Here is a 20,873-nt window from a genome sequence, read left to right as displayed (position 1 = left end):
GAATGGCCGATTAATTAGGGCCGATTTCAAGTTTTCATAACAATCGGAAATTGATATTTTTGGACGCCGATTTGACCGATTTTAAAAAAAAATTGTATTTATAATTTTTTTTAGACCTTTATTTAACTAGGCAAGTCAGTTAAGAACACATTCTCATTTTCAATGACGGCCTAGGAACGGTGGGTTAACTGCCTTGTACAGGGGCAGAAAGACAGATTTTTACCTTGTCAGCTCAGGGATTCAATCTTGCAACCTTACGGTTAACTAGTCTAACGCTCTAACCACCTGCTTTACATTGCACTCCACGAGGTTACTCGAATGCAGTAAGAAGCTAAGGTAAGTTGCTAGCTAGCATTAAACTTATCTTATAAAAAACAATCAATCAATCATAATCACTAGTTAACTACACATGGTTGATGATATTACTAGTTTATCTAGCCTGTCCTGCGTTGCATATAATCGCTTAGGTACACGTTGCTCCAACCATAAACATCAATGCCTTTCTTAAAATCAATACACAAGTATATATTTTTAAACCTGCATATTTAGTTAATATTGCCTGCTAACATGAATTTCTTTTAACTAGGGAAAATATGTCACTTCTCTTGCAAACAGAGTCAGGGTATATGCAGCAGTTTGGGCTGCCTGGCTCGTTGCGAACTGTGAAGACTATTTCTTCCTAACAAAGACAGCCGACTTCGCCAAACGGGGATGATTTAACAAAAGCGCATTTGCCAAAAAAGTACAATCGTTGCACGACTGTACCTAACCATAAACATCAATGCCTTTCTTAAAATCAATACACAGAAGTATATATTTTTAAACCTGCATATTTAGCTAAACGAAACCCAGGTTAGCAGGCAATATTAACCAGGTGAAATTGTGCCATTTTGCGTTCATTGCACGCAGTTAGGGTATATTCAACACTTTGGGTAATTTGTCAGAATTTTCCGTAATTATGACACAACACTGAAGGTTGTGCAATGTAACAGGAATAACGTTTTGTTTTTGAGATGATAGTTTCCGGATTCGACCATATTAATGACCTACGGCTCATGTTTCTGTGTGTTATTATGTTATAATTAAGTCTATGATTTGATAGAGCAGTCTGACTGAGCGATGGTAGGCAGCAGCAGGCTCATAAGCATTCATTCAAAATAGCACTTTCGTGCGTTTTGCCAGCAGCCCTTCGCAATGCATTGCGCTGTTTATGACTTCAAGCCTATCAACTCCCAAGATTAGGCTGGTGTAACCCATGTGAAATGGCTAGCTAGTTGGCCGGGTGCGCGCTAATAGCGTTTCAAACGTCACTCCCTCTGAGACTTGGACTAGTTGTTTCCCCTCCTCTACATGGGTAACGCTGCTTCGAGGGTGGCTGTTGTCGATGTGTTCCTGGTTCGAGCCCAGGTAGGAGCGAGGAGAGTGACGGAAGCTATACTGTTACACTGGCAATACTAAAGTGCCTATAAGAACATCCAATAGTCAAAGGTATATGAAATACAAATCGTATAGAGAGAAATAGTCCTATAATTCCTATAATAACTACAACCTAAAACATCTTACCTGGGAATATTGAAGACTCATGTTAAAAGGAACCATATGTTCTCATGTTCTGAGCAAGGAACTTAAACGTTAGCTTTTTTACATGGCACATATTGCACTTTTACTTTCTTCTCCAACACTTTGTTTTTGCATTATTTAAATCAAATTGAACATGTTTCATTATTTATTTGAAGCTAAATTGATTTTATTGATGTATTATATTAAGTTAAAATAAGTGTTCATTCAGTATTGTTGTAACTGTCATTATTACAAATAAATAAACAAATAAATAAACAAATAAATCGGCAGATTAATCGGTATCGGCTTTTTTGGTCCTCCAATAATCGGTATCGGTATCGGCGTTGGGGAAAAAAATCATAATCGGTCGACCTCTAGTCATTATGGCCAAACAGTTCTATTTTTGTTTCATCAGACCAGAGGACATTTCTTTGGAGCAGTGGCTTCTTCCTTGCTGAGCGGCCTTTCAGGTTATGTCGATATAGGACTCGTTTTAATGTGGATATAGATACTTTTGTACCTGTTTCCTCCAGCATCTTCACAAGGTCCTTTGCTTTTGTTCTGGGATTGATTTGCACTTTTCGCACCAAAGTAAGTTAATCCCTTGGAGACAGAACGCGTCTCCTTCCTGAGCGGTATGAAAGCAGCGTTGTCCCATGGTGTTTGTACTTGCGTACTATTGTTTGTACAGATGAACGTGGTACCTTCAGGTGCTTGGAAATTGTTCCCAAGGATGAACCAGACTTGTGGAGGTCTACACATTTTTTTCTGAGGTCTTGGCTGATTTCTTTTGATTTTCCCATGATGTCAAGCAAAGAGGCACTGAGTTTGAAGGTAGGCCTTTAAATACATCCACAGGTACACCTCCAATTGACTCAAATGATGTCAATTAGCCTTTCAGAAGCTTCTAAAGCCATGATTTTCTGGAATTTTCCAAGCTGTTTAAAGGCACAGTCAACTTAGTGTTTGTAAACTTTTGACCCACTGGAATTGTGATACAGTGAATTATAAGTGAAATAATCTGTCTGTAAACAATTGTTGGAAAAATTATTTGTGTTATGCACAAAGTAGATTTCCTAACCGACTTGCCATAACAAGACATTTGTGGAGTGTTTGAAAAAGGAGTTTTAATGACTCCAACATAAGTGTATGTAAACTTCCGACTTCAACTGTATACTTTATATATTCTAGCTATAAACAATGACATTTATACCATAGGTGTCTTAAATGTGGTATATTGCGACCTCCAGCGGATGAATGAGGGATTACAAGGTGTAATCTACCCATTACGCACCTATCTATGTCTCCAAAATCTCAATGTGCGCCGCGCTGCGCTCGACTAGTGCTGCATCCCTTCTTAGGACACGACTTTTCCCAATCCCCTGCAGTACTATGCATAATCAACTTCAGATGTGTGTACACATTTTTAAAGACATATATGCGTCCAGAAATGAAAACAAACGCATGCATTATTCCAATTTGGATGTCCACCCATCCTTATGTTACCTCACCTCTCCGAATTAACAACTAGACAACAACTACATATATGTACAATTAGTAGAGGAAAATACTAATCATCTTTATCTTTATTGAAGTCATCATTATACAAATTGGATGCAAAAGCCGACCACCTACATTTAAAACGAGTACAGGCACATTCTCTAGGTATAGGACAGAAAAGACTTGGCTGATATTTTACTAGACTTCTATAGAATGTGAACAAGGAGGGGAGAGAGAGAGTGGTTTGAGCGGACCTTTGGGGAAACAGTCCGTCCGTGGGGGGATTGGAACACAATCACTACAGAACTCCTCACGCTATGATACAACGGCGCATTCCTGAAAATACCTTTCACAGCATGGCACTGAAAGAGAGACTTTCGCCAAAGGGCAAATGTTGCGGTTACCTGTATCCCAAAATCCTATGGATTTTTAACTGAACAAGAAAAAACACCCAACGAACATCAAGTTAAGCATCTCAAGAAGAATATAAAAATAGGATAGCAAAGGTAAGTCATTAAATGTAAGTATGTGGGGGAACCTTTGAATTGCTCTTTCTAAATCACCTGAAGAGCGAGCGGAGTGCCATGAAGTGTCAGACCTATCGTTAAGAAAGAGAAGTTACCGGGAATTGGTAATTACTCGAACTTACTCAGTCGGAACTGCCACGCACATCATCATGGGGGTGTAATTATATTGTACATTCATTTTCTTCCTCACTCTCAAGTACAGTTCCTTTCCCTTTCCCTATCTTCATGCCCGGAGAGTTAAAGTCGCGTTGGCGGTAATTGTTTTGGTGTAAACAGCGTTTCCGGACACTAGGCTACCTCTCGGCTATTTGCAATAATTTATGCACACTTTGTGTCTAACTTTATCTATTCCAGGCCACCATAATCATCTATGAGTCATGTACAATAATTGTTGGTTGTTTTTTTGCTATTATTGTTGTCACATTACGAAAATAGCTGTCTGATGGCACACACAGGTATGTAGCTTCAGACCTGTATCCTTGTCTATTTGATAATAAACTATATTTACAAAAGTATGTGGACACCCCTTCAAATTAGTGGATTCGGCTATTTCAGCCACACTGTTGCTGACAGGTGTATAAAATCGAGCACACAGCCATGCAATCTCCATAGACAAGCATTGGCAGTAGAATGGCCTTACTGAAGAGCTCAGTGACTTTCAACATGTCACCGTCATAGGATGCCACCTTTCCAACAAGTCAGTTCGTCAAATTTCTGCCCTGCTAGAGCTGTCCCGGTCAACTGTAAGTGCTGTTATTGTGAAGTGGAAATGTCTAGGAACAACAACGGCTCAGTAGCGAAGTGGCAGGCCACACAAGCTCACAGAACGGGACCACCGAGTGCTGAAGCGCGTAGCGTGTAAAAATTGTCTGTCCTCGGTTGCAACACTCACTACTGAGTTCCAAACTTCCTCTAAAAGCAATGTTGGCACAATAACTGTTGGTTGGGAGCTTCATGAAACGGGTTTCCATGGTCGAGCAGCTGCTCACAAGCCTAAGATCACCATGCGGAATGCCAAACGTCGGCTGGAGTGGTGTAAAGCTCGCCACCATTGGACTCTGGAGCAGTGGAAACTCGTTCTCTGGAGTGATGAATCACGCTTCACCATCTAGCAGTCCGACGGACAAATCTGGGTTTCCCTGATGCCAGGAAAACGCTACCTGCCCGAATGCATAGTGCCAACTGTAAAGTTTTGGTGGAGGAATAATGGTCTGGGGCTGTTTTTCATGGTTCAGGCTCCTTAGTTCCATTGAAGGGAAATCTTAACGCTACAGCATACAATGATATTCTAGATGATTCTGTGCTTCCAACTTTGTGGCAACAGTTTGGGGAAGGCCCTTTCCTGTTTCAGCATGACAAAGCCCCGGTGCACAAAGCGAGGTCCATACAGAAATGGTTTGTTGAGATCGGTGTGGAAGAACTTGACAGGTCTGCACGGAGCCCTGACCTCAACCCCTTCGAACACCTTTGGGATGAATTGGAACACCGGCTGCGAGCCAGGCCTAATCACCCCAACATCCATGTCCAAACTCACTAATGCTCTTGGCTTGATGGAAGCAAGTCCCCGCAGCAATGTTCCAACATCTAGTGGAAAGCCTTCCCAGAAGAGTGGAGACTGTTATAGCAGCAAAGGGGGAACCAACTCCATATTAATGCCCATGTTTCTGGAATGAGATGTTTGACGAGCAGGTGTCCACAAACTTTTGGTCATGTAATGTACATCTAGAAGTATAAGAAAATACCCAAATTAAAGCAATCTGTTCTGGATTGGTAACCAAATAAAACAAGACAGAAAAACAGGACTGTTATGCTATGGTATCACTAATCAAAATAGAGGTGTGTTACATTGAAAACAAACAACCAACAGTGATATTTTGGACGTCCGCTGTTCAGGGACAGTCAGCTAGTCTGGCTATTGTCTGCGTCCTTATTGACACCCTAAAGTACACAACATTGTCTAGGGAATAACTAGCTGCTCTTAGTAATGCAAGTGTATTTGCACACACTTACGTTGCTTTCAATTGTATTTGGTTGCACAAAAACAGTCAGCAGGAAACCAGAAGTTAAATACAATTCCATTTAAACTTTTATTTTGACACGAGAGGAAATCACCGACCTTCCTGCCCATCGGCACAGTAAGTTGAAATGGAATTGTATTTAACTTCTGTCTTCCTGTGGACTGATTTTGTGCAACCCAATACAATTGAAAGCAACATTAGTATATGTAAATACACCCGCGTTGCTAAAAAACAACTAGGGAATAGCGTGCCCATCCCAAATGCCTCTACTTTTGACCAGGACCTATAGGGCTGGTGCTATAGGTGCCTCTACTTTTGACCAGGACCTATAGGGCTGGTGCTATAGGTGCCTCTACTTTTGACCAGGACCTATAGGGCTGGTGCTATAGGTGCCTCTACCTTTGACCAGGACCTCTAGGGCTGGTGCTATAGGTGCCTCTACCTTTGACCAGGACCTCTAGGGCTGGTGCTATAGGTGCCTCTACCTTTGACCAGGACATCTAGGGCTGGTGCTATGGGTGCCTCTACTTTTGACCAGGACCTATAGGGCTGGTGCTATAGGTGCCTCTACCTTTGACCAGGACCTCTAGGGCTGGTGCTATAGGTGCCATTCCATTCAGACTGGCTATTGTCTCTGTTCACCGGGTACCTCCGATTGTAATTTCACACGATTGGATTGTTATATAAGTTTAGCAGAGTGCCATCCTCCTCTCATCCATCCTGTCTGTCTGCGTAGGAGTGCCTCTACTGTTCCACCTCTCCTTTCTATCGTTGCTGTAAAAATCCATGTACATTTGATGTGCTTGAAAAGGTTTTACTCTGCTCTGCATCATGGTGTGAAACATCACTCTGACCAAAAAATACACTATAATTGATCAATATTGAGCATCTGTCACAACATATTTTTGTCGTATGGAGAATGAATGTGCGGGTTTATGTTATGTTAATATATGGAGAGGCATGTCAACCCCTAGAGTCCGTGTGTGTGTGTGTGTGTGTGTGTACTGTGGGAGGATGGGGCTTCATCCCAGCCTGTTTTGTGGGGGTGGAGTGTGAGTGTGATAGCAGTGTGAAAAGGCATAATGCTGATCTCTCTCTCTCTCTCACACACACACATACACACACACACACACACACACACACACACACACACACACACACACAAATGTGCAGTCTGCTGTTCTACAAGTGGTGCCTCCATGAACACTCTAGTGTACTGTACTCTAATGTACTCTGACTAACACACAGTATGTACTCTGACTAACACACAGTATGGCAACCCCACAGTCACCTACTGATGACATCATCATGGCCATGGCTGGTGTCCCACCTACCACTGTAGTTGAAGAGCCAATGACTGACTATTTATTTTAAAGGCCCAGTGCAGATTTTCCACATTATGAGGTTGAAATTATATTGTGAAAATGAAATTAGTTAATAGACCAATAAGGAAGGGAGTTCCAAAACTCTCTGCTAATAACAGCTAGTTTTCAGTTTTCCCCTCCCCACTCAGACCACTCCCAGACAGTCATAGCAAAATTATTGCGTGAGAAATGTCTCTGCTAAAAAGCAATTTTTGTTTATTTTTTACCATTTTAATTGTAAACAAGGTACTTAATTGTTACCCAGAAATGATTTGATATTGAGCTAAAAACGGCTGCATTGGAACTTTTAACCTTTCTTTAACCAGGAAGTCCCATTATCAAGGGAGACCAGGCCAAGAAGTGCAGCTCAATAAAAAAAATCATACGTTCTCCACTTTCTAGTGCTTTTCCTATCTCTATTCCTCTGTACATTTATTTTCCCAAAAAATCATTACTATTTCTGTGAGGACTGAAACTTTCCTAATATGTCCTGAAAAGCAATTTTGAAAAAATATTTGTTTCAGATAAATATAATATTCACTCTCACGCCACATCGAGTCAAAATCATCTGACATTATCTAACAGTCCATAAAAATTAAAATAAATAGTTCCAAGTGCTCTAGAGCCCATCCCTTTCCATCACAGAATTATTCATTGAATAAGTCATAAGATAGTTTGAACATCCATTAACTGTGACTTTGGAGATCTTTCCACCCATCACTTAGTGACACATCACTTTATCTCAAGAGGCCTGTTGGCTATTTTCTCCCTCTCTTAACACAAGCGTCAGCCAGGCAGCCTGGTCCGTTCTGAGCACTAAGTAAGAGGCGAAGGGGGGTTTGTAATGACTGCATATGGGGCTGTCGTCACTGATCCAGGACCAGTTTATAACTACAAGTACCTCAGCCCTGTCCTTAGCCCTTGGATGGAGAAAAAGCAAACCTGATCATAGATCAGTGCACAGGGAAAATGTATAGTCTACACACCATAAGCTGTTATGAGCTTCTCTTGATCAAAAACATTGACACACCTACTCACTCAATTACTCTCGCTCGCTCACTCGCTTACTCACTCACAGACAAACATAACCGATGTTAGCCAGTATTCAATGAAGATTTAAAACTGTTGATCTGATGAGATAACCTGAGATGGAGTTGGGTACTTATCATCACAATGCCTGGTTGGTCTGAATCACTGTCCTATCCGTTGGCCATTTCAGGTCTAAAATTATGAATATTCACGGTTATGCTAGCAGGTCTTCTCTCCTCGCTACTTCTCCCACAGCCTAAGGGATGGTCTGACTCACTCTGCTACTGCTGCCTGCCTCCCTATCGCTCTCTCTCTCTCTCTCTCTCTCTCTCTCTTTCTCTCTCTCTTTCTCTAAATTACAGAAAAGTCCATGTTAGAAGAAATGACAAACAAGACAAATAAATTAAATGATCTTCGTAGAGGTATTGCACATGAGCGCCCCTATCCCCCCCTATCTCGCTCTCTTCCTTTCTCTCCTGTTACTCTTCCCTTAAACTCCCCAACAACAGCTCTATACTTCAGGCACTCAAACAGACACCTGTCTGACGGACCCCTTTTCCCCCCTACTCTCCTCACATACACACACAGCGGAGTCACACAGCCTACAGCAATTATTCAATTGCATTAGTCATATTGAATGGTTTCACTTCATGTCCACAACCTTACTTGGAGATTATTTATATATGGCTTTGACTTAATTGGCTAGAAAGCGATGACATCCAATGACATCCGATCTAAAGATGGGCAATTCCATGGTAACGGAATTGCGCTGAGACTCAGATTTGTCACTTAAAATGTATGCCAAACAAAAACCATTGTTATGCACAAGGATGACTTTTAACAATTTACACTGAACATTTTACAAAAACACATTTACTGGAAGAGCTGTGCATATGCAAAGTTTGGTAACAGAATTTTTTTTACATTTCCCTCTGTTTTTTGAGTTCACCTTTTGAGTTCACCTATCTGCTCCGAATGAAGATTCAACAATGTCCACAGATAGAATGATATGACGTGACACATTGACTTGAGCATTGAGCCTTTTGTTATTGAACAACAGTAAGTGAAGGGGATTTATCATTTACAGTTGCGGTAACAGAATTTCATCATGGGTCACTGATCTGTACTACACAGAAACACATATTTATGGATATGAATGTTATTCACTTCTGTATCCTAAATATGTACATGTAACAGTTTATTTTCCGTCCCTCTCCTCGCCCCTACCTGGGCTCGAACCAGGGACCCTCTGCACACAGACAACAGCAGTCACCCACGAAGCATCGTTGCCCATCGCGCCACAAAAGCCGCGGACCTCGCAGAGCAATGGGAACAACTACTTCAAGGTCTCAGAGCGAGTGACGTCACCGATTGAAACGCTATTAGCGCGCACCACCGCTAACTAGCTAGCCATTTCACATCGGTTACATACACAAAGGTATAAATATGCAATATCCTCCTTTGCATATTTGAGTATTATTCTGCACACTGGCTATTATTTTAATTAGCTCTGCCCCCAAACAAGACCAAATTTGGTTGGTCCAAATCTAAACCAATCATAGATGTCTATGTTTCACAAGTTTGGACAAAGTACAGCTCAGTAGAGTACAGCACAGAACAGTAGAGTATAGTACAGTAGAGGTCAGTAAAGTAGAGTATAGTACAGTAGAGGTCAGTAAAGTAGAGTATAGTATAGCAGAGTACAGTACATTAGTGTCCTCAATTCTAGTGTGCTCTACTATGTACTGAACTCTATCTGTAGTTTGTGACTACAATGATTTTCCATTGTAGCCCGTTCGATTGCAGAAATTCAGTTAGATTTTTCGAATTTTAATCACTTAATAATTCATAAACAAAATTGATATCAGTAAAAACACTAATTGATAGGTCTACCTTTACTTTCATTATCTTTAGAAAAGATCTTAAAGATATGTGGGTTTTTGGTAACGGAATTTCAAGGTACAACACAATGTATCTTAAACTTACAGAAGGCAGAACATTTCTCCAAAAGTAAATAATAAGTGTTGATATTAGCTTGCAGGGGTCTTCAACATTATTATTTTTTTTTGTAAAATGCCTTTTCCATCCGTTTGACCAGAAATCAAAGCATTTGCTTAATTTTTGTATATATTTTTTTGGAAAGTGGTTGAAAAATGTATATGCCTTCCTTTCTCAAATATAGACTATTGCTTTCATTTGACACCCAATTTGATATGCTCCTATAAACTTCACATTGGTGCTCTGGGGTCCATTTACATGAAAATGACCAGATATCATGTAGTATGTCCCTATTCTGATGAGCAGTTTCACTTTGCCCTCTCCGTAGTCAACGGATGACTACGCCATTATCATCCCCCAGACATTAGAAAGCCTGCATTGTTATTCAGAACGTATTCTCAGTCATCATAAATGAACAGTATTCCAGAATCTACTGTTTACACTCCAAATGTCAGAGTTCCAGAATAATACAACAACAAGGTACTTCTACCAGGTGCAATCCGCTCTATTCCAGTACACTGTAAATAATACTCAAGTGTCTCCCTCATCTTCTTCCTAACTGCCAACCGTATTCTCCATGCCTGACATTCACTGCCAGGTTTTCTTATTCTCTCTCTTTCTTCTCATCCTCTTCTCAGCCCCCTCATTTCCTTTCCTCTCTCTCTCCTCCGTCGCTGCCTGCTGCTCACTTTCTCACTGTGGTGCTGTAGACAGACATGCATCTCTTCTCTGTCTCTCCCGGTCTCCTTTTCACTCTATCGCTCCACTTCTTACATTCCCTTGCATCCCCAGGGGTCTCCCCTACCAGGCCTGCCACTCTTTCATCCACGCATTCTCTCCTTTCCTCCCTCTTCAGACTCTATACCCCTCGCCTCTTCTCCCTCGTTAGCAAGCTAGATCTCTGCATACGGTACCAAACTGCTCCACTACATCATCCTGTCGACCTCTGTTGAAGAGTAGAAACCACTTTAAGTAGATTATATGCTTGTCATTGTTCTCTGTCAATTACATTTCATATAGACAAGTTGGCTACCCCCTCCCAAATCAAAATGTAATATGGATGCCAATGTTTTGTTCTGGCTTTGTTCACACACATTTGCTCTACTTCCCGTCTGGGGCAGCATAGTGCCCATATTGCGAGGCTGATTAGATACACAAACAGGTGTGAAACACAGACTGGTGTGAGCGCGACGTGAGAACACAACATGAAATCCATGTTTGGTTTTGATTTGGAGAGGGGGGTGTATCATCTAAAAACTGGATTTAATAGCATAGTCTTGTGACGGTGAGGTGTTCTTGTGCGCTTTTGAGTAAATTGTGTCATACCAACTTTTTAAAACTGTTTTTAAACATTCCTAGTCTGGTTTTAAATATGCCTAAAAGTGCAACATGTTCCCAGAACTGTTTGTTCTGTTGCCTACTCCATTGTTTTTGCATTAACATTCCATTAGGAGTTGAACGCCGAAACAGACTGGCTCACAGGTTAAACAAGTGCCCAGTTAGCTGTGTAATTAAAGGGAAATACTATTTCTTCAGTTTGTGCATTTTATTTTCGACTGCCTACTTTGTGTTTGTCATGTGACTGATGCTCCACTCTTGCACGTCCTCGTTCTACTATGAGGAGCGTCCGCTAACATGTGCGTTATATCCGCGGTTGCTCCCCTTTTTCCCGCGGGTATTATCATTTTGGTTATGTGCACGCACCCCTGCTTGTTGAGGCCATGGTTTTGCCCACAGAATCTCAAGGTATTTCTACCTGGTTTTGCCGCTGTTCTGTCAACTCGGAAGGGGATTAAAACTGCTTCTCCAATAGAAATCCCCGATCACACTTGTAGGCGAGGTCATACCGACGTTGGCTCGCTAAACTCATGCATAGAAACTGGTCTAACGGTCGTCTAGCGCCGGACTGCGCGCGTGTGCAAGCCGTCAAATCAAATTCGATAAAAGTTGTTTTTGACAAAAATGAAAACGTGTCAGTTTGTCGCTTTCACAAGGTTGGAGTAATAACATTTTCAACTACTTAAGACATTGGCTCAAATTGATACTTGCCTTTAGATTTCAAGAAAATGAACAACTAAGGAATACTTTTTTTTCTCAAACCCCGGCCTGGTCTGTTTCGCAAGCTTTCCTGGACGTATGGGTTTAGGATCTCTAGTTCCATGTAAATACATATTATGCCCGTGGTCTTCAATCAGCTCAAATGTCCAACAACATAATATTCTATAATGTGAAAAAAATATATATTTTTCAAATGTTTTGTATTCTATCAGAAAAAATACATACTTGCCTTTCAGAAAAACATATTGGTCAAGCGGTTGCTCCCCTTCAGGCACTTAAATCCTAATAAATATAGGCAGATTGTTCACACATGGATTGTTCACACACCTGTTAGGGACATACACATGCCTATCTGAAAGTGTGTTAACAATGCATGTATATATCTAGATTTAGATTTTCTAAGACATCAAATGTCCCTTACTCTATTACGTTCATTTATTTTCTTCAAATAATTATATATCAATGATTATTGAGCGAAACGTTATTTTCAGAACCTGGGCTTGCTTCATGTGCATCACATTTTTTTGTAATAAGAGTGAATAACAACAGAATTTGGTCAATATTTTTGCATATGTAGTTGACCCCTTCTATCTCTACAAATTACCACAAAGATATGCATAACATTTACATTTACATTTAAGTCATTTAGCAGACGCTCTTATCCAGAGCGACTTACAAATTGGTGCATTCACCTTATGATATCCAGTGGAACAACCACTTTACAATAGTACATCTAAATCTTTTAAGGGGGGTGGGGTTAGAAGGATTACTTTATCCTATCCCAGGTATTCCTTAAAGAGGTGGGGTTTCAGGTGTCTCCGGAAGGTGGTGATTGACTCCGCTGTCCTGGCGTCGTGAGGGAGCTTGTTCCACCATTGGGGTGCCAGAGCAGCGAACAGTTTTGACTGGGCTGAGCGGGAACTGTGCTTCCTCAGAGGTAGGGAGGCGAGCAGGCCAGAGGTGGATGAACGCAGTGCCCTTGTTTGGGTGTAGGGCCTGATCAGAGCCTGAAGGTACGGAGGTGCCGTTCCCCTCACAGCTCCGTAGGCAAGCACCATGGTCTTGTAGCGGATGCGAGCTTCAACTGGAAGCCAGTGGAGAGAGCGGAGGAGCGGGGTGACGTGAGAGAACTTGGGAAGGTTGAACACCAGATGGGCTGCGGCGTTCTGGATGAGTTGTAGGGGTTTAATGGCACAGGCAGGGAGCCCAGCCAACAGCGAGTTGCAGTAATCCAGACGGGAGATGACAAGTGCCTGGATTAGGACCTGCGCCGCTTCCTGTGTGAGGCAGGGTCGTACTCTGCGAATGTTGTAGAGCATGAACCTACAGGATCGGGTCACCGCCTTGATGTTAGTGGAGAACGACAGGGTGTTGTCCAGGGTCACGCCAAGGTTCTTAGCACTCTGGGAGGAGGACACAAGGGAGTTGTCAACCGTGATGGCGAGATCATGGAACGGGCAGTCCTTCCCCGGGAGGAAGAGCAGCTCCGTCTTGCCGAGGTTCAGCTTGAGGTGGTGATCCGTCATCCACACTGATATGTCTGCCAGACATGCAGAGATGCGATTCGCCACCTGGTTATCAGAAGGGGGAAAGGAGAAGATTAATTGTGTGTCGTCTGCATAGCAATGATAGGAGAGACCATGTGAGGATATGACAGAGCCAAGTGACTTGGTGTATAGTGAGAATAGGAGAGGGCCTAGAACAGAGCCCTGGGGGACACCAGTGGTGAGAGCACGTGGTGCGGAGACAGATTCTCGCCACGCCACCTGGTAGGAGCGGCCTGTCAGGTAGGACGCAATCCAAGCGTGGGCCGCGCCGGAGATGCCCAGCTCGGAGAGGGTGGAGAGGAGGATCTGATGGTTCACAGTATCAAATGCAGCAGATGGGTCTAGAAGGATGAGAGCAGAGGAGAGAGAGTTAGCTTTAGCAGTGCGGAGAGACTCCGTGACACAGAGAAGAGCAGTCTCAGTTGAATGCCCAGTCTTGAAACCTGACTGATTAGGATCAAGAAGGTCATTCTGAGAGAGATAGCAGGAGAGCTGGCCAAGGACGGCACGTTCAAGAGTTTTGGAGAGAAAAGAAAGAAGGGATACTGGTCTGTAGTTGTTGACATCGGAGGGATCGAGTGTAGTTTTTTTTAGAAGGGGTGCAACTCTCGCTCTCTTGAAGACGGAAGGGACGTAGCCAGCGGTCAAGGATGAGTTGATGAGCGAGGTGAGGTAGGGGAGAAGGTCTCCGGAAATGGTCTGGAGAAGAGAGGAGGGGATAGGGTCAAGTAGGCAGGTTGTTGGGCGGCCGGCCGTCACAAGACGCGAGATTTCATCTGGAGAGAGAGGGGAGAAAGAGGTCAAAGCACAGGGTAGGGCAGTGTGAGCAGGACCAGCGGTGTCGTTTGACTTAGCAAACGAGGATCGGATGTCGTCAACCTTCTTTTCAAAATGGTTGACGAAGTCATCCGCAGAGAGGGATGAGGGGGGGGGGAGGGGGAGGAGGATTCAGGAGGGAGGAGAAGGTAGCAAAGAGCTTTCTAGGTTTAGAGGGAGATGCTTGGAATTTAGAGTGGTAGAAGTGGCTTTAGCAGCAGAGACAGAAGAGGAAAATGTAGAGAGGAGGGAGTGAAAGGATGCCAGGTCCGCAGGGAGGCGAGTTTTCCTTCATTTCCGCTCGGCTGCCCGGAGCCCTGTTCTGTGAGCTCGCAGTGAGTCGTCGAGCCACGGAGCAGGAGGGGAGGACCGAGCCGGCCTGGAGGATAGGGGACAGAGAAAATCAAAGAATGCAGAAAGGGAGGAGAGGAGGGTTGAGGAGGCAGAATCAGGAGATAGGTTGGAGAAGGTTTGAGCAGAGGGAAGAGATGATAGGATGGAAGAGGAGAGAGTAGCGGGAGAGAGAGAGCGAAGGTTGGGACGGCGCAATACCATCCGAGAAGGGGCAGAGTGAGAAGTGTTGGATGAGAGCGAGAGGGAAAAGGATACAAGGTAGTGGTCGGAGACTTGGAGGGGAGTTGCAATGAGATTAGTGGAAGAACAGCATCTAGTAAAGATGAGGTCAAGCGTATTGCCTGCCTTGTGAGTAGGGGGGGAAGGTGAGAGGGTGAGGTCAAAAGAGGAGAGGAGTGGAAAGAAGAAGGCAGAGAGGAATGAGTCAAAGGTAGACGTGGGGAGGTTAAAGTCACCCAGAACTGTGAGAGGTGAGCCATCCTCAGGAAAGGAACTTATCAAGGCGTCAAGCTCATTGATGAACTCTCCAAAGGAACCTGGAGGGCGATAAATGATAAGGATGTTAAGCTTGAAAGGGCTGGTAACTGTGACAGCATGGAATTCAAATGAGGAGATAGACAGATGGGTCAGGGGAGAAAGAGAGAATGTCCACTTGGGAGAGATGAGGATTCCAGTGCCACCACCCCGCTGGCTCGATGCTCTAGGGGTATGCGAGAACACGTGGGCAGACGAGGAGAGAGCAGTAGGAGTAGCAGTGTTATCTGTGGTTATCCATGTTTCCGTCAGCGCCAGGAAGTCTAGGGACTGGAGGGTAGCATAGGCTGAGATGAACTCAGCCTTGTTGGCCGCAGACCGGCAGTTCCAGAGGCTGCCGGAGACCTGGAACTCCACGTGGGTCGTGCGCGCTGGGACCACCAGGTTAGAGTGGCAGCGGCCACGCGGTGTGAAGCGTTTGTATGGCCTGTGCAGAGGGGAGAGAACAGGGATAGACAGACACATAGTTGACAAGCTACAGAAGAGGCTACACTAATGCAAAGGAGATTGGAATGACAAGTGGACTACACGTCTCGAATGTTCAGAAAGTTAAGCTTACGTTGCGAAAATCTCATTGACTAAAATGACGAAAATGATACAGTACTGCTGGCTGGTGGAGTAGGCTAGCTAGCAGTGGCTGCGTTGTTGACTTCGTTTGAACGTGTAGCTGGCTAGGTAACCTCGATAGTTTCAGTACTACACCTTGTCATGATACAAAAGCAACTTTGTAGCTAGCTAACATAACACTAATCAAGACGTTCCTTTGTAATGTATTTAGTTTCTACAATGCTGCTCGTCGGTAATAGTTGACTAGGTTTGGAAAAATGGCGTCGCGGGGGACGGAAATAGCTGGCTAGCTAACCTCGATAATTACTAAACTACACAATTATCAAGCTATGACAAAGACAACTATGTAGCTAGCTAGCTAACACTGCACTAGTCAAATCGTTCCGTTGTAATGTATTAGTATCTACAGCGCTGCTAGTCGGTAACGGTTGGCTAGCTAGCAGTGGGTTTGATGACTAGGTGTGTTGACTAAGTCTGGACAAGGCGTCGCGTCGCGGCTGGCTAGCTAACCTCGATAATTACTCTAAACTACACAATTATCTTAGATACAAAGACAGCAAAGACAACTATGTAGCTAGCTAACTAACACTAACACTACACTAATCAAGTCGTTCCGTTGTAATGTAATAGTTTCTACAGTGCTGCTAGTTGGCTAGCTAGCAGTGTTGACTAGCTAGCTAGCAGTGTTGACTACGTTAGGAGGACGAAAAATAGCTAGCCTCGATAATTACTCTAATTACTCTAAACTACACAATTATCTTTGATACAAAGACGGCTATGTAGCTAGCTAAGAAAAATTGCTCAGATCAAACAAACCAAACCGTTGTAATGTAATGAAGTGTAATATTACCTGTGGAGCGAAGCGAATTGCGACTGCTCGCTCCAAACTGGAAATACCTGACATTTGATGGTATTGTTCAATTATGATTTTAAATTACTGACCTAACAGTGTGGAATAAACCATAACAGGGTGGACAGCCATAACAGGGTGGAACTAACACCAAGATATTTTATGAACTTTGAAATCTGTGAAATGGTAAAAAAAAACAACATTACATTTATAATTAGAAACACTTTCTATTTAATTTCAGTAAATGTTTTGTCTTTTTAAAAACAGTTTGTAAAACAACATAAAAACAGATTATTAAAACACGTGTATTAGAACAGTATAGCTAGATGTAAAACAATTGGATTCTATTTGAAAATCACTGTTAGTTAAAGTTGAATGACACTACTCATTTTGCTCAACAATTCAAATTCCACGGTTCAAGCTTAACAAAAAGTTTTCAACAGCATTTCTAAAATATGTCATACATAAAAGGATACATTAACCTTTAAAAAGTTCCCCACTTCTTCCCTCTCACCTCCTCACCACTTCACTCCCTTCTGAAACCCTTCCCACTTCACCTCTCTCTTGCCTTTTCTCCACTCCATCCCCCTCCACATACTGCAAGTCCCTTTGCTCCAGTTGTCAACTCTAGAGGCTGCTGTTATTAAGTGCCTGTGGCGCTGGGATCAGGCATACTACCTGGTGGTCAGCGAACCAGCTGATGTCGTCGCGCGGGCTTGGCCAGAATATATTTTTTATTCCATTATGGTGCATGCACCTGTATGTTATCCTCCACATCTGTTATGATTCCTGGGTATGGCTCATTGTCGTAGGACACCACACACCACTGACCAATATGCTGAGAGTGAATGGCCTCTGGTCGCCTCGGCAGCTTCTAGACTGGATATGGGGCCTCGGCAGCTACTAGAGTTGATATTGGAGCCTCGGCAGCTACTAGAGTTGATATTGGAGCTTCGGCAGCTTCTAGAGTTGATATTGGAGCTTCGGCAGCTTCTAGAGTTGATATTGGAGATCGGCAGCTTCTAGAGTGGATATTGGAGCCTCGGCAGCTACTAGAGTGGATATTGGAGCCTTGGCAGCTTCTAGAGTGGATATTTTGGAGCTTCGGCAGCTTCTAGAGTGGATATTTTGGAGCCTCGGCAGCTTCTAGAGTGGATATTGGGGCCTCGGCAGCTTCTAGAGTTGATATTGGGGCCTCGGCAGCTTCTAGAGTGGATATTGGGGCCTCGGCAGCTTCTAGAGTTGTTTATTTTAACTCAAAGCAGGGACAGGCCATGACCCCTCATCTCTTTGGCAGAGGCAGGTTATGTCTCTGTACTTGATGTGTCCTGGCAACACACTTTGCTATGTTGTTATCCCGCCCCAAAAAATGATTGACACTTCCTGAATGTGATGTCAATGTGGGAAGGGGCTGTTTTTTTAAAGGGGTATTAATGCAAACTAACAGGGTGGAAAGTGAAATCAGGGACACACAAAATCTTAAATACAGCATTGGAGGTTGCTGAGGGGAGGACGGCTTATAATAATGGTTGGAACCGAATTAATCAAATAACATTTTATTGGTCACATACACATCGTTAGCAGATGTTATTGCGAGTGTAGCGAAGTGCTTGTGCTTCTAGTTCCGACAGTGCAGCAATATCAACAAGTAATCTAACAATGCCACAACAACTATCTAATACACACAAATCTAAGTAAAGGGATGTAATAAGAATATGTTCATATAAATATATGGATGAGCAATGACCGAGCGGCATAGGCAAAATGCAATAGATGGTATAAAATACAGTATATACATTTGAAGTCGGAAGTTAACATACACTTAGGTTGGAGTCATTAAAACTCGTTTTTCAACCACTCCACACATTTCTTGTTATCAAACTATAGTTTTGGCAAGTCGGTTAGGACATCTACTTTGTGCATGACACAAGTCATTTTTACAACAATTGTTTACAGAGATTATTTCACTTATAATTAACTGTATCACAATTCCAGTGGGTCAGAAGTTTACATAGACTAAGTTGACTGTGCCTTGGAAAATTCCAGAAAATGATGTCATGGCTTTAGAAGCTTCTGATAGGCTAATTTACATAATTTGAGTCAATTGGAGGTGTACCTGTGGATGTATTTCAAGGTCTACATTCAAACTCAGTGCCTCTTTTCTTGACATCGTGGTAAAATCAAAAGAAATCAGCCAAGACCTCAGAAAAAAATTGTAGACCTCCACAAGTTTGGTTCATCTTTGGGAGCAATTTCCAAATGCCTGAAGGTACCACGTTCATCTGTATAAACACCATGGGACCACGCAGCCGTCATACCGCTCTGTCTCCTAGAGGTGAACGTACTTTGGTGCGAAAAGTGCAAATCAATCCCAGAACAACAGCAAAGGACCTTGTGAAGATGCTGGAGGAAACAGGCACAAAAGTATCTATATCCACAGTAAAACGAGTCCTATATCAACATAACCTGAAAGGCCGCTCAGCAAGGAAGAAGTCACTGCTACAAAACCGCCATAGAAAAGCCAGACTACGGTTTGCAACTGCACATGGGGACAAAGATCGTACTTTTTGGAGAAATGTCCTCTGGTCTGATGAAACAGAAATATAACTGTTTGTCCGTAATGACCATCGTTATGTTTGGAGGAAAAAGGGGAGGCTTGCAAGCCGAAGAACACCATCCCAACCGTGAAGCACGGGGGTGGCATCATCATGTTGTGGGGGTGCTTTACTGCAGGAGGGACTGGTGCACTTCACAAAATAGATGGCATTATGAGGGAGGAAAATTATGTGGATATATTGAAGCAACATCTCAAGACATCAGTCAGGAAGTTAAAGCTTGGTCGCGAATGGGTCTTCCAAATGGACAATGACCCCAAGCATACTTCCAAAGTTGTGGCAAAATGGTTTAAGGACAACAAAGTCAAGGTATTGGAGTGGCCATCACAAAGCCCTGACCTCAATCCTATAGAAAATGTATGGTCAGAACTGAAAAAGCGTGTCCGAGCAAGGAGGCCTACAAACCTGACTCAGTTACACCAGCTCTGTCAGGAGGAATAGGCCAAAATTCACCCAACTTATTGTGGGAAGCTTGTGGAAGGCTACCTGAAACGTTTTCACCTTAGTTAAACAGTTTAAAGGTAATACTACCAAATACTAATTGAGTGTATGTTAACTTCTGACCCACAGGGAATGTGATGAAATAAATATAAGCTGAAATAAATCATTCTCTTTACTATTATTCTGACATTTCACATTCTTAAAATAAAGTGGTGATTCTAACTGACCTAAGACAGGGACTTTTTACTAGGATTAAATGTCAGGAATTGTGAAAAACTGAGTTTAAATGTATTTGGCTAAGGTGTATGTAAACTTCCGACTTCAATTGTACATATGGAATGAGTATTGCAAGATATGTAAACATCATTATTAAAGTATCATTATCCATTTGTTAGAGTGGCCAATGATTTCAAGTCTGAATGTAGGCAGCAGCCTCTCTGTGTTAGTGATGGCTATTTAACAGTCTGATGGCCTTGAGATAGAAGCAATTTTTCAGTCTCTCAGTCCCAGCTTTGATGCACCTGTACTGACCTTGCCTTCTGGATGGTAGCGAGGTGAACAGGCAGTGGCTCGGGTGGTTGTTGTCCTTGATGATCTTTTTGGCCTTCCTGTGACATCAGGTGCTGTAGGTGTCCTGGAAGGCAGGTAGTCTGCCCCCGGTGATGCGTTGTGCAGACCGCACCACCCTCTGGAGAGCCCTGCGGTTGTTGGCGGTGCAGTTGCCATACCAAGCGGTGATACAGCCTGACAGGATGCTCTCAATTGTGCATCTGTAAAAGTTTGTGAGGGTTTTAGGTGACAAGCCAAATTTCTTCAGCCTCCTAAGGTTGAAGAGGCGGTATGCAAATTGCAGTGGATCTAGGGTGACCGGTAAGGTGGAGGTGATATGATCCTTGACTAGTCTCTCAAAGCACTTCATGATGACAGAAGTGAGTGCTACGGGGCGATAGTCATTCACTTCAATTACCTTTGCATACTTGGGTACAGGAACAATGGTGGCCATCTTCAAGCCCAGCTTGAGTGTAGATACTGATGTGTTCATGTTAAAGACAAAACATTTTCTGCTGAAAATATCATATTGATGTGCTTATAAAT

At 43.0% G+C, this 20,873-nt stretch overlaps 1 protein-coding gene across 3 annotated transcripts in view; it reads left to right on the top strand.

Annotated features, from left to right (window-relative positions):
• The window catches only part of LOC115198448 (ras and Rab interactor 2), a 51,932-nt gene that overhangs the window by 5,407 nt on the left and 25,652 nt on the right, over nt 1-20,873 (top strand). Inside the window, exon 1 of one of the 3 annotated variants that reach the window (XM_029760393.1) lies at nt 3,357-3,566. The exons of the other annotated variants lie outside the window; for them this stretch is intronic. The gene's annotated coding sequence lies outside the window, so the exon portion shown is untranslated. Of the gene's footprint in view, nt 1-3,356; nt 3,567-20,873 lie in introns of those variants that run through there. 3 annotated transcript variants of the gene reach the window in all.

Source organism: Salmo trutta, chromosome 8 (assembly GCF_901001165.1).
Source record: "Salmo trutta chromosome 8, fSalTru1.1, whole genome shotgun sequence".
Taxonomy (NCBI): domain Eukaryota; kingdom Metazoa; phylum Chordata; class Actinopteri; order Salmoniformes; family Salmonidae; genus Salmo; species Salmo trutta.
The sequence above is the reverse complement of the archived record's forward strand: the minus strand, read 5'-3'. Positions and strand labels throughout refer to the sequence as shown.